Raw genomic sequence first — 13,810 nt, forward strand, 5'->3', positions numbered from 1 at the left:
GGAACAGGATGCCATAAAGAAAGACCTCATGGTTCAAATGATAACTCAGGTTTTAAAAAGAAAAGTAATAGAGCTGGAAGAATAGCAGAAAGTGAAATAAAAGGGCACGAAGCTTTGGAGACTGAGAACTACCCAAGAGGCCTAATGTCTGACTGTTAGAAATTCTGGAGAAAAACAGAAGAGGTGATATATATTTTTTTTAATTTGTAATATCTTTCTATAAAGAGAATATAAAATCATTTCTCAGAACTGAAGATGCGATAATGAGAAGATCAATACCAGGAACAAATTTAGGAAATCTCTGTGTACAGAGAATTAAGAGATAACCACTAACCTGTGGTTGAAATTTAAGGGAGCAGGATAAAGTTCCAGAATTAGTATTGTCCAGTTGGTCTAGAGAGCAGCCAGTCTGTATTGGAGCTGAAAGACCAGGGACCCATCGTGAATGTTGCCAGGATTAAAACCATGGGTACCATGAGTGAAGAAACACACTTTAAATTACCAAGAGCAGCATATGGGACACACCAAAAGCCCTCAGCTGTCCTTCACAGAGGCACAGTTATGGAAGAGCCACATAATCTAGCATCTTCTTCCTTTGTACAGTATCATAGAGTTGTAGGGGTTCTTTCTGTATTTAGGGCACCAGTATTTTGTCACATAGGTTTTGCTAATGTTTCTCCCAGTCCAAGGCTTGCTGTTCCTTTTCTTAATGGTGTCTTTGGATGAACAGGTGTTTTTTATTTTGAGGAAACCAAATTTAATTTTTTTTTTTTTTTTTGACCGTTATTGCTTTCTGGGACCTATACGAAGCCTTTCCCTAGGTCACAAAGATAATGTGTTTTCCTCATAAAGTTTCATGGTTTGGGCTTTTACATTTAGACCTAGAATCCGTCCTGAATTAACTTTTGTATATGGTGTGAGATAGGCTTGAGGTTAATTTTTCCACCATATGGACATCCATTTTTAAATCAGCCTCATTTGTTGAAAAGACTTATCCCCAATAGATTGCTTTGGGGCCTTTGTTAAAATTAAGTGAGAGTATAAGTATGGTTCTATTTCTAGATTTTTGTTTCGTTGATCTATATATCCATCTTAAAGGAATGCTATCTTACTACTTGGTTTGTGTTTTGTGAAATATTTTTGCATCTGTGTTCATGTGGGATATTGACTGCTATTTTCATTTTTTCTTGATTACCATCACATGATGAAAATTCTTGGGAAGTCACGTAGTATGTCTTCCAACTTTGTCTCCGCTCCACCAATTATTGGAGGTCCTTTGCATTTCTCTATAAATTTTATATGTAGTTTGTTGACTTCTACTCTAAAAACTGCCAGGATTAAGATTAGGATTGCATTGGAGGACCTGGGTGGTTCAGTCGTTAAGCGTCTGCCTTCGGCTCAGGTCATGATCCCAGTGTCCTGGGATCGAATCCCACATCGGGCTCTCTGCTCAGCAGGAAGCCTGCTTCTCCCTCTCCCACTCCCCCTGCTTGTGTTCCTGCTCTATCTCTCTCTCTGTCAAATAAATAAATAAAATCTTTAAAAAAAAAATTAGGATTGCATTGAATTTTTTAATAATGATTTTATTGAGATAATAAGTCACATGCCTAACAATTCATCCATTTAAGTGGTTTTTCAGTGGTTTTTAATATATTCAGATGTGCTCAACTGTCAACTACAGAAAATTTGAGAACCATTTTCATTACCTCACAAACCCTATACCCTTTAGTTACCATCCCTTACTCTCTCCACCCTTAGTAATCTTTCTGTAAATCTTTTTTTTTTTTTTAGATTTTTTTTTTTTTAATTTATTTATTTGACAGAGAGAGACACAGAGAGGGAACACAAGCAGGGGGAGTGGAAGAGGGAGAAGCAGGCTCCTGGCAGAGCAGGTAGCCCAATGCGGGGCTCTATCCTAGGACCCCGGGACCACGACCCGAGCCGAAGGCAGACGCTTAACGACTGAGGCACCAGGTGCCCCTGTAAATCTGTCTTAATAGATTTGTCTATTCTGAACATTTTGGGTAAATGTAATCCTATTATATGTGGTTTTATGGGCAGAATTGTGTATCCCCCAAATTTATATGTTTAAGCCCTAACCTCAAAGTTTGGGCCTTTGGGGGAATAATTAAGGTTAAATGAGATCCTAAGGTGGGCCCTAAGCCTATAAGTATAAGGTTGGTGTCCTCAAGAGGAAGAGACCCCAGAGAGTGCTATCTCCAAGCAGGAACAGAGGAAAGGCATGTGAGGAGACAGGGAGAGGCAGCCATCTGCAGGCCAGGAAGAGCGACCTCACCAGGAACCAACCCTGATGGCACCTTGATCTTGGACTTCCAGCCTCCAGAACTGTGAGAAATTAAATTTCTGTTGTTTAAGCCCCCCAGTCTGTCGTATTTGGTTATAGCAGCCTGAGCAGACTAATCCCTGTGGTCTCCTGTGACTGCCATCTTCCATTTACCATAATGTTTTCAAGTTTCCCCCATGTTATAACATATATCAATATTTCATTCATGTTTATGACCGTACGATACTGTGCCAGATGGATACACATTTTGTTCACCCATTAGTTGATGGACATTTGGGTTATTTCTGCCTCTTTGCTATTGCGAATAGTGCTGCTCTAAATATCTGTGAACAAGTGTTTGTATGGACATAATGTTTTCATACTCTTGGGTAGATACCCAGAAGCGGAATTTCTGGGTCACATGGGAGCTCTGTGTTTAAGCATTGTGCATGACTTTTCCAAAGTGGCCGTACCGTTTTACTTTCCCACCAGCTGCATGTGAGGGCTCCAGTTTATCGACGTCCTGACCAACATTTGGTATTGTCTTTTTGAGTCTAGCCTTCCTAATGGGTATGAAGTGTTATCATTGTGGTTTTGACTTATATTTCCCTGATGACTAATGATGTGTCAATTGGCGGTTTTTATACCTTGCTTAAAAAAATGTCAGTTAAGATTCTTTGCCCATTTTTTTAATTGGGTTGTCTTTTTATTGAATTGTAAGGGTTCTTTTATACTAAACAAATATTTATCAGATATATGATTTACAAATATTTTCTCCCATTTTGTGGATTGACTTTTCTTTTTCTTGATTGGACTTTGATGCAAAAGTTTTAAATGTTGATGAAGTCCAATTCATTGATTTTTTTTTTTCCCCCTTTGGTTGCTTATCCTTTTGTTGTTATGTCTAAGAATCCCTTGTTAAATCCAAGGTCATAATTTAGTCTTATGCTTTCTTCTATGTGGTTTATAGTTTTAGTGTACACATTTAGGTCTTTGATCCATTTTGAGTTTCTGTGGTGTGAGGTGCAAGGTTGAAAATTCACTCATTTGTGTGTGCCTGTCTTAGTTGTCCCAGCACAAGTCTTTGAAAGGCCGTTTTCCCCCATTGACAGGTGTTGGCACCTTTGTCGAAAATCATTGTCCACACACACGTGGATTTATTTCTGGATTCTCTGTTCTGTTCCACTGATCAAAATGCCTATCGTTTCCAGTACCTCTCTGTCTTGATGAGTACGGTTTGTAGAAAGTTTTGAAATCTTGAAGTATGAGTACTCCCAACTGTGTTTTTTCAAGATTGTTTTGGGTTTCCTTGGAATTGCATACGAATTTTAGAATCACCTTGTCACTTCCTACAGAGAAACCAACTGGGATGCTGATGGGGATTGCATTGGATATGTCTATCAATTCAGGGAGTGTTACCATAGTGTCCTCCTACCTTTTCTAGTGTAAGTATTTGAAGGTATAAATTTCTCGAAAGAATTTTTACCTTTGTTCCACAAATTTTGGTATATTTTATTTTCATTATTATTTAGTTCAAAACATTTTATAATTTTCCTGTTACTTCTTTTTTGACTCTTAAATTATAGAGAAATGTTGTTTAGTGGGAAATAGTTGGGGATTTCCAGGGCAGCTCATTGTTACTGATGTCGAATTTAATTCCATTTTGGTCAGAGAACAAACTCTGTATGATATCAGTCCTTTAAAATGTATCAAGGGCCGGGGCGCCTGGGTGGCTCAGTCGTTAAGCGTCTGCCTTCGGCTCAGGTCATGATCCCAGGATCCTGGGATCGAGCCCTGCATCGGGCTCCCTGCTCCGCAGGAAGCCTGCTTCTCCCTCTCCCACTCCCCCTGCTCGTGTTCCCTCTCTCGCTGTGTCTCTCTCTGTCAAATAAATAAAATCTTAAAAAAAAAATGTATCAAGGGCCATTTTAATGGCCCAGAAAATAGCCTATTTGATGAGCATTATCATGGACTGTTGAAAAGGATATGGATTCATTGGGTGTAGACCATGGTGTGCTGGAGCACGATTGTGTCAGCTTGTGGGGGAGGGTTGTGCGCTTCTCTCCCCAAGTCCGTGCTCATGCGTGTCATGTTAGTAGCTTGAAATCGGCTGTGGTGGAAGTGTTAGGCCAGATTTTGTTTCATGTATTTTGAAGCTCTATGAGGAGAATATACATTTATGATTATCTTTCTGATAAATTGACCCTTTTATTATTATGAAATGTCCCTCTTCTCCCTGCTAGTATTTCCTTGAAGTCTCTTTTGTCTGGTACTGCTTCAGTCTCTTTAGCCTTTTTATGCCTAGAGTTTGCGTGATAATATTTTCCGGTCTGTTTACTTCAACCTCTCTGTGTCTTAAATTGTTTCTCTGGTAACAGCATACAGAGTGGTCCTGCTATTTGTCCCTTCCAATCATCCCTGTCTTTTGATTGTAGGTTTTAGTCTATTTTAAGTATTAATAGGTTGATTTTTAGGTCTACCATTTTATTTTTTTCTGCTCTTTAAAAAAATTTCTTTGTTCCTACTTTCCTCCCTTCAGGTTATTTGAAATTGCTTAGAATTACATTTTAATGTGTCTGTTGGCTTGTTAGCTATTCCTCTGAGGTTGTGTGTATGTGTTACTGCTTTAGGGATTGCAACATACTTTTTTTTTCTTTTTTAACCACAGTAGACTCTTCAGTAACATGGGTTTGCACTATGTGGGTCAACTTACACTCAGATTTTTTCAATAAATACGGTATTTCAGTGTAGTTTCTCTTTATGGTTTTCTTTTCTCTAGCTTACTTATTGTAAGAATACAGCATATAATACATGTAACATGCAAAATGTGTGCTAATTGACTGTTTATGTTTTCAGTAAGGCTTCCCGTCAATACTAGACTGTTAGTAGTTACGTTTGAGGGGAGTCAGAAGTTATATGTGGATTTTTGACTACATGGAGGGTCAACACCCTCAACCCTCTCATTGTCCAAGGGTGAACTATATTTTGAGTTAATATTGTAGGAGGTCAGAGAATGTAGAAACCTTTTAACTGTAGAGTTACATCTTTATTATTATATCTACATATGCTTTAAAACCCACAAGACAATATTACAAGTTTTTGTTTTAAACCATCCTTTGTATTTTCTTTATTTTTTTTTAAAGATTTATTTATTTATTTGAGAGAGCGAGAATGAGAGAGTACATGAGAGGGGGGAGGGTTAGAGGGAGAAGCAGGCTCCCCGCTAAAGCAGGGAGCCCGATGCGGGACTCGATCTAGGGACTCCAGGATCATGACCTGAGCCGAAGGCAGTCGCTTAACCAACTGAGCCACCCAGGCGCCCCATCCTTTGTATTTTAAAGAATTAAGAAAAAAAAATCTTTTATACTTACCAGATATTTACTGTTTCTAATGCTTTTCATTCCTTTCTGAAGATCTAAGGTTCCATGTCGTATTATCTTCCCCCTGAAATGCAAGTGTGTACTATGTGAAGTCTCTTAGTTTTACTTTATTGGAAAACACCTTTATTTCGCCTTCATTTTTGGAGAATGTTTTTACTGGAAAAAGAATTTGGATTGATAGGCATTTCTTTTTTCTTTCTTTCAACATTGAAAGATGATGTTAACTACTCTGTCTTCTGGCCTTTCATTTTTGATGAAAATTTAGTGGTAATTTGAATTCTTTTTTCGTATGTTACAAGTAGCTTTTCCCTGTCTGCCTTCAAGATTTTTTTCTCCCCTTTGGTTTTCAGCAGTTTATTTTCATTTTCTTTCTCTCTTCAGAATTGATCATTTTTGTTGGTGTCTCTGCATGAGTCTTATCGCCATTCTTCTCTCAAGCCCATCCAGTAATTTATTCTAGATAATATAACATTCAGTTCTAGAATTTTTTTTGTAGTTCCTATTTTTTACTGCAGTTGATGTTCATTTATTATATACATGTTTCCCCTTATCTTCTTGATTATAGCTGTTGTGGGTGCTCTACATTGTCTCCTAATTCCAACATTTGGGTTATCTCCAGGTTGGTCTTTTGATGATCTCTCCTCTTGAGAGTGGGTCTTATTTTCTTGTTTTGTTTTGTTTATATCAACAAAATTGGATTATGCCATTGCCTTCTTCCATGACTAGAATACCCTTCAGTATAAACTTCTTTTGGTGGTTCTCTGGTGTCTTCAGACAATTGGTTTTATATTTCTTCCAGTTTGTAGTTGCTGTCTGCCTGAAATGCAGTTAGATATACTGGTACCAGCCGCAGAACCAAGGTTAAAGTGTAACTTAAAGTTTCCATGTCGACTAATACAGGCTCCACAGTGATGTGAGTATCGGGTGGAAGGCAGATCAGAGGTAGGGGTTGCATTGAGCTTTGTTTTCTGTCAGCAGAATTTCAGTAACTTATGCAAAGGTTGATTGGTCAAAGAACATTACAGGCATATGATTTGAAGATATGTACATATCCGCCCGGACAAGTCACCCTCTAAATCAAAAAACAGTTAAGAGTGGTTGCTACTGTGGGTGGGGGAGGGTGAACCATAGCCCTCTTGCTTTTTATTATAACTTTTTCTGCATTCCTTCCCTAACTTAGATGTAAGTTGTTAGAAGAAAACTCAAGTTTTAGCAAGCAGGAGCCTAACCACTGCCATCCGTAGCCTCTGCTGACTGCTTTCCACGCCTGACGGAGCAGTGGGGAGGGTCATCCTAATTTGGGAACATATGTGGAGTTAAACTCGGGGTAGAAACTTTAAAACAGCTTTTAAGAGGTTTCCTTCCCACTACAGTTGTGCCTTTTGGTTTGTCCTGTGAAGCCTGGGTTCCTTGCCTTGTGTCCAGGTCCTCTTTGAGGAGGTGGGGCGGGGAGAAAAGAATGGTGGGGCGAGAGTGTGTTCTCAGTGCACTGGCCTTTCCTCTGGAAAGAGTACTTGGTGAATAAGAAAGAATTCTGTGCCTAAAAGGTTTTTTTAAACCCCAGGCCTGCTCTTCAGAAGGAACAGCTATTAAAGTCCAGAGAGATGCCTGGCTGGCTCAGTTGGAAGAGCATGCGACTCTTGATCGCAGGGTTGTGAGATCAGGCCCCACATTGGGTGGAGAGATTATTTAAATAAAAACTTAAAAAAAAATAAAGTCCAGACAGGTACGTCATCTTTTATCTCCATGCCCAAAGGGACCAGACTAAGATGCAATTATTCTAAGTTGCCCTTTCATTTATTGGTGTCTTTTTAATATATTTTAATATCGGTCTGTGAATGTACCACAGTTCATTGATTCTAGGTTTGGGAGGGTAGGTTTCAAGTGCATCCTTGTGTGGGTGGCATGGTACCATAGTTAGTCAGATGTCAGTCATGACACAGTGGTCATTACCTGCACCTGAGGACTTGGCTGCACCCTGTTCTGTCAGCAAACCATTATGGACCTTCTGAAGAATCTGCCCTGAAAAAACCTTTTAAGAATTTTATTTATTTATTTGAGAGAGAGGGGAGAGAGGGAAAAGCAGACTGCCCACTGAGCAGGGAGCCCAACATGAGGCTCGATCCCAGGACCCCAGGATCATGACCTAAGCCAAAGACAGTCAACCAACTGAGCTACCCAGGTGCCCCTGAAAAAAACTTTCAATATCATGCAAGCTTAGGACCAAAACTTATAAAATGGGTGGGAGCCAGATGAGAAGGAAATCCTTGGTTCCTCTGTGGACATCTCTTGGGCAGTGCTGACACGCTTAGTGAGCCAGAGGATGGTGGTAGGGGGAAAACACCTCCTTAACAAGGGTCATTAAAGACTCAGCAGAGTGAAAGTGTGTGAAATCTTTTAGGAATGTCTCAAACAATTCATTTAACTTTACTTACAAAGAGTGTTAGGATAAATCTGTTTAAGTCTAAACAGCTAATCTTTAAGTAAGTAAATATAAAAATTCCATCTAAGAATGTCATATTTTAATGGACAGCATTTTCTTAGTGGTACTTAAAGTAATGATATATTATGATTGGTGTCTTAGATGAAATTTGGTAAATACATTGCAGTTGTGAATCAGGTGAATCCAACAGTGTATTTAACTAATTCCCTATGTTTGCCAAGTAGATTGTTACAAGGTTTTTGCGATTGTGAACAATGCTGTGATAGTTTACTGAGTATTTTTATACTTCTGTGATAATTTCCCCATGATAAATGCTTAAGAGTATAATTGCTGTATCAAAAGGAATGCACTTGAAGGCTTTCGAATATTTCCAAATTTTATTCCAGAAAAATCGTAATTGTGTATGCTCTGAAGCTCCCATTTTCCTGCACTTCAGCTGTCATTGGGCTTAATTTTTTTTTTTAAGACCTTTGTTAATTTAATAGCTGGAGATGCATATATTGCCGTGAAATAGAAGTCAGTCTGGGGGCGCCTGGGTGGCTCAGTCATTAAGCATCTGCCTTCGGCTCAGGTCCTGATCCCAGGGTCCCGGGATCGAGCCCCGCATCGGGCTCACTGCTCAGCGGAAAGCCTGCTTCTCCCTCTCCCACTCCCCCTGCTTGTGTTCCCCCTCTCTCTGTCAAATAAATAAATAAAATCTTAAAAATATATATATATATATAAAAAAAAGTCTGAACAAGGTATCCTAAGAAATTTCTTGGAGGGGCGCCTAGGTGGCTCAGTCAGTTAAGCATCTGCCTTCAGCTCGGGTCATGATCCCAGGGTCCTGGGATCGAGCCCCACGGCAGGCTCCCTGCTCAGCCAGGAGCCTGCTTCTCCCTCTCCCTCTGCCTGCCGCTCTCCCTGCTTGTGCGCTCTCTCTCTCTCTGTCAGGTGAATGGATGGAATCTTAAAAAAAAAAAAAAAGAAAGAAAGAAAAAAAGGAAAGAAAGGAAAAATAGAAAAACCTTGTATTTGGGGAATGGGGGGTGAAGCTGCTGTTTCCATGGGAATCTTCAGTGACAAGGTGAACTGGAGAAGTATGGACTCTCTCTGCCATGGAGGCAACTAGAAAGTAGTTTGAGCCAAGTTCTGGATGTGAGGGGAGTGGAGAACATCTGTCTTGAGAATTTGTTACCTTGGGTTTGAGTTTGTATTACCAGCTTTTGGAGGGGATTTCCCCAAGCTGGGAAATTAAAGTTACAGAGCGGAGGAGAGATTCCGCGAGAACAAGTCACATAGGATGAACGGCAGAATGGGACCCCAAGAACGTCAAACAAAAGGATCTTTAGAGGGTGCCTCTGAGTATATGAAAACCGGGTACAAAAAGAATCAAAAATACAAAGGTATAAGACAGGAGAAATAAGACAGACTTTAAAAAGAAACTAGAAACTAGGGGAGGGAGAAAAAAAAACCCAGAAAATTCTATAGATGTAAAATAAAATGTTTAAAAGTGAACAGCAAATTTGACACAGACTCTTTCAGAATCACTTAACTAGATGGAAAATCAAGAAAAACTAGAAAGTTTGGGAAAAGATAAAGTGATGCAGCAGAACTGAAGACATGAATTGAGGTATGGAAGGTGACATGAAAATGTTTGACATACATGTATTAGAAAATATGGGAACAGAAATATTTGAAGAGATGGCAACCCGAGAATTTTCCAGAACTGGTGAAAGGCAAAGTATGCATGTCAAATTTCAAGATAACCAAATAAAGTGCATTAACTCCAGAATGATGTAAAAACTACAGCAGAATAAGGAATCCATCAATCCAATAGAAAGAAAAGAAAACAGAAAGTACAAACAAAAAAAACAAAAGACGGTAAAAATTAATCCAAATAGCAACGTATAGAACAGTATGTAACAGTATATTTATATTTTGGTTTTATGATAAAACCAAACTTATCGACCGTCAGACTCCCAACATTTTTTTTTCCAAGAGTGCATTTTGCTGTGGTTTGCAATAGACACACCAAGGCACAGAGATGTAAAAGTTGCAAATAAAGAAATGGAACAAATATATTTGAGGTAAATTCTAACCAGATAGGAGTAACCATACTGACATCTGATCCAGTGGATTTTCTAAGGCACTATTGTGAAGAGTAAACACAGTTACCTCCTAGTGATAAAAAGAACAAGTAATCAGTGATATTATTCAAAGTTTATACACTTGTTAACGGCCTCAAAATATATGACATTTTAGAGACATAAGAGAAACTGGCAAATCTATAATTAGGGAGATTTCCATAAAAAAAATTCTCAGTAATAAATCACTAAGATTTGAAAAACAGAATTGACCAGCTTGCTCTAATGGTTCCCTGTATCCAACAGTTAGAGAATGGACATTCTTTTCAAGCACATGTAAAGAAAACACATTCAGCTATAGGTCTTATCCCATTTTAAAGAAACTGCCAAAGTGAGCGCCTGGGTGGCTCGGTTGGGCGACTGCTTTCGGCTGAGGTCATGATCCTGGAGTCCCGGGATCGAGTCCCGCATTGGGCTCCCTGCTCAGCAGGGAGTCTGCTTCTCCCTCTGACCCTCCCCCCTCTCATGCTCTATCTCATTCTCTCTCTCTCAATAAAATAAATAGAAAGAAAGAAACTGTCAAAGAAATAACATTCTCTGATTAATTCTAAAATGAAATTACGCGGTTTTTAAAAGGTAAAAAAAAAAAGTCCCTTTGGAAATCTAAAAAATCCTAAATAACTCTTAAGCGAACTAATAATGGAAAAGAGAAAATACAACTGAACAGTAAGGAAAACCCATACATATCAGACCAGTTGATGTGAAGAAAAAAATCTGTAGTTTTAAATGCTTACATTAAAAGGAACAAAGATTACAAAGCTAACAGACCAAGGATTTCTAGAGAATAAAGTATATTAAAAAGGAACAAAAAAAATAGAGTAATAAAAATAAACCCTAAACTGGTTCTGTGCACGATTAATCATAAAAATATTTAAATACATCACAGAACAGGTTTTTTAGAAGAGACTGGACTGTGTAGTTGAAAACTTCACTGAAACGGACAGTTTTCTAGAAGCAGCAATACCTGGAGGGGAGAAAGGATAGATCATGTCATACGTGGTTTGTGAATCATTGCATATCCATGCAGAGAAATATAAAATTATATTCTTATACGATTTTACTTTAGGGAGATAAGAAATCTCAGTGCAAAATCAGATGTGGAAGGCAGTGGTGCCTTCTACATTGTTTTAGGAAGAGGATTTCCTAAGAAAGTGTAAGCCATAGGAGAAAATCTGTGAAAATTTGATGATGACAGATTAAGAATTTCTCTATATGGTGCTTTCCATAAAAAAAAGTTAGGCTACCGACTACAAGAAGATAATAACTGGACAATATAATTGAAACAGCAGGGATTTTCACAGTAAACTGCCAAGTCAAAGCTCAGTATTTGTCAGTCTGTAATACTTATTACGTGCTTACATTTTTAAAGATGTTTTTCAGGCAAAATTCACCTACTGCAAAATGCAGAGATCTTAAGGGGATAGTTTGAATTTTTTGACAGGTATATACGCCCAGGTAAACGGTATCCTATTCAAGATACAGAGAGTTCCCTGGAGCCCCTGATGGTCAGTCTTCATCCTCCAAGGAAGAAGAAATCACTCATTTCTAGAAATCACTCCTCATTTCTATCAATAGATGAGTTTTGCCTGTTTGAGAACCTCCTATGAATGGAACCATACATATCTGGCTTTTTCCCTTCGACATGTTTTTAAGACTGATTTGTGATAGATGTATCAGCAGTTCATTTTTTTTTTTTTAAAGATTTTATTTATTTATTTGACAGAGAGAGAGACAGCGAGAGAGGGAACACAAGCAGGGGGAGTGGGAGAGGGAGAAGCAGGCTTCCCGCCGAGCAGGGAGTCCGATGTGGGGCTCTATCCCAGGCCCCTGGGATCCTGACCTGAGCCGAAGGCAGACACTTAACGACTGAGCCACCCAGGCGCCCCAGCAGTTCATTTTTTAAACTGCTGAGTAGTAGTCTGCTCCATGCGTCTTCCACCATTTGTGTAAGAAACTGCCAAATTTTTCCAGAGTGACTGTATCATGTTATACTCTCATCATCAATGTCTGAGCAAACTCTGTTTTTGAAAAGATTATGAAGGATAGGACAGAGAATATACGGGAGAGAAAATGAAAATGATAAATTCCTAAGCTGCTTAGTCTCCTTGTAATCCTACAAATGCTGATGAAAACCATGACGAGCCATGATTCGGATGTAGGCAGTGAAATGCGTGCACCGCTGGTGGCTGCTGGTGACTCGTGCACATCCGACAAGGTGTCAAGTGCATGGCGGCCCTCTCCTGTCACCTGCCAGTTCTGTACTGTGAGAAACTCAAACATGTATGTGAGGGAACTTGCTAGTACTGTTCTCTGCAGCTTTGTTTGTAAATGCTCCAAGTTGGAACCCACCAAGTAAGTGATCATTGGTAGGGTCCGTGGACAGGAAGATGGATAATTTCTTGTAGATCTGTACTGTATCCAACGTTTGAGTACGGACGGAATAGTAATTTTGTGCATAGTTTCACAGCAAGCTATGAAGACATTCCCAGGAATGCTATGCACCAAATCATGGGGCTGTTTGCCCCCAGGGAAAGTGGAAGGAGGAGTGGCATTAGGGAAGAGCACTAAGCAGGTCTGTTGCAAAATCTGTCCTACTTAATTTCCTAAAAATTTGAGGTGGGATGTAGGTGGAATGAGACAAGCATGGGAATATGAGATTTGTCCAAACTGGATCTTGAGTTTATGAGAGTTCACCGTGTGTTAAAATCTGCCATTCTTGTACATTTGAAACATTTAATAAAATGATTCATTGTTTTAGGGCATAGTTCTTCGATTACTGCTGAGGTTAAAGGTTTGTTTTTTTTTTTTTTTTCAGACTTGGCCATTAATAGGTATTTTTTTCAGCTTTGGGATTTTCTCTTGGTACACTCTGCCCATGTTCCTGTGGAGGTTAACTTTTTCACATTGTTTTTAATTACTTTAATTGCTTAAAGATAGTAACTCATTGAAGGTATCTTTTCCTGAAATATTTTCAAAATTTCAGATTAAGTGCTTTGACGACTTTGCTAAGAAAACCCTTCCCCAACCTTAGATCAGGAAAATGTCTGTGTATTTGTTTTATGGTTTCGGTTTGTATATTTTAATTCTTAATCCATTTGTGATGTATTTTGGAGTACGGAATATTTTTTGAAATCTCCTCTGTCTTTACCCACTGACTTGAAACAAATAGGCCAGAATATTTTGTCTTAGGGATTTTTCTTTCTGAATCAGTGTTGTTGTCTTTCAGTTGGCTTTAGCCCAGAAATACTGCCTGCAAAGTGAAATAGTCTTGAGTGGTTCTCTGCCTTAGCTGCCCTGTCTCCCATGCGCGGCAGCCCCCACAGCTGCTGTCTTTCTGTCTGTGTCTTCTGTGACTCCCGCATCTCCAACCCATCTCCAGCCCTCTTAGCCGTGCGCGAGCCCTGCTGTTTGTGGTTGGTTGATTTTACACACCTGTGACTTTCTGTGGTAATAAGAGCTCGCTTGCACTGCCATTTCTTCTGCTTTTTGCCCTTCCATCTGCAAAGCATAGCTTTAAATTCATTCATAAATAAGTTTAAAATAAAGTTTTAGTTATTTTGATATTTATAATGTATGC

General features: G+C 39.1%; 1 protein-coding gene across 6 annotated transcripts in view; it reads left to right on the forward strand.

Annotated features, from left to right (window-relative positions):
* The window catches only part of CUL1 (cullin 1), a 102,658-nt gene that overhangs the window by 45,802 nt on the left and 43,046 nt on the right, over nucleotides 1-13,810 (forward strand). The gene's annotated exons all lie outside the window — the stretch shown is intronic.

The sequence above is a fragment of the Neomonachus schauinslandi genome, chromosome 12 (genome assembly GCF_002201575.2).
Source record: "Neomonachus schauinslandi chromosome 12, ASM220157v2, whole genome shotgun sequence".
Lineage (NCBI taxonomy): Eukaryota > Metazoa > Chordata > Mammalia > Carnivora > Phocidae > Neomonachus > Neomonachus schauinslandi.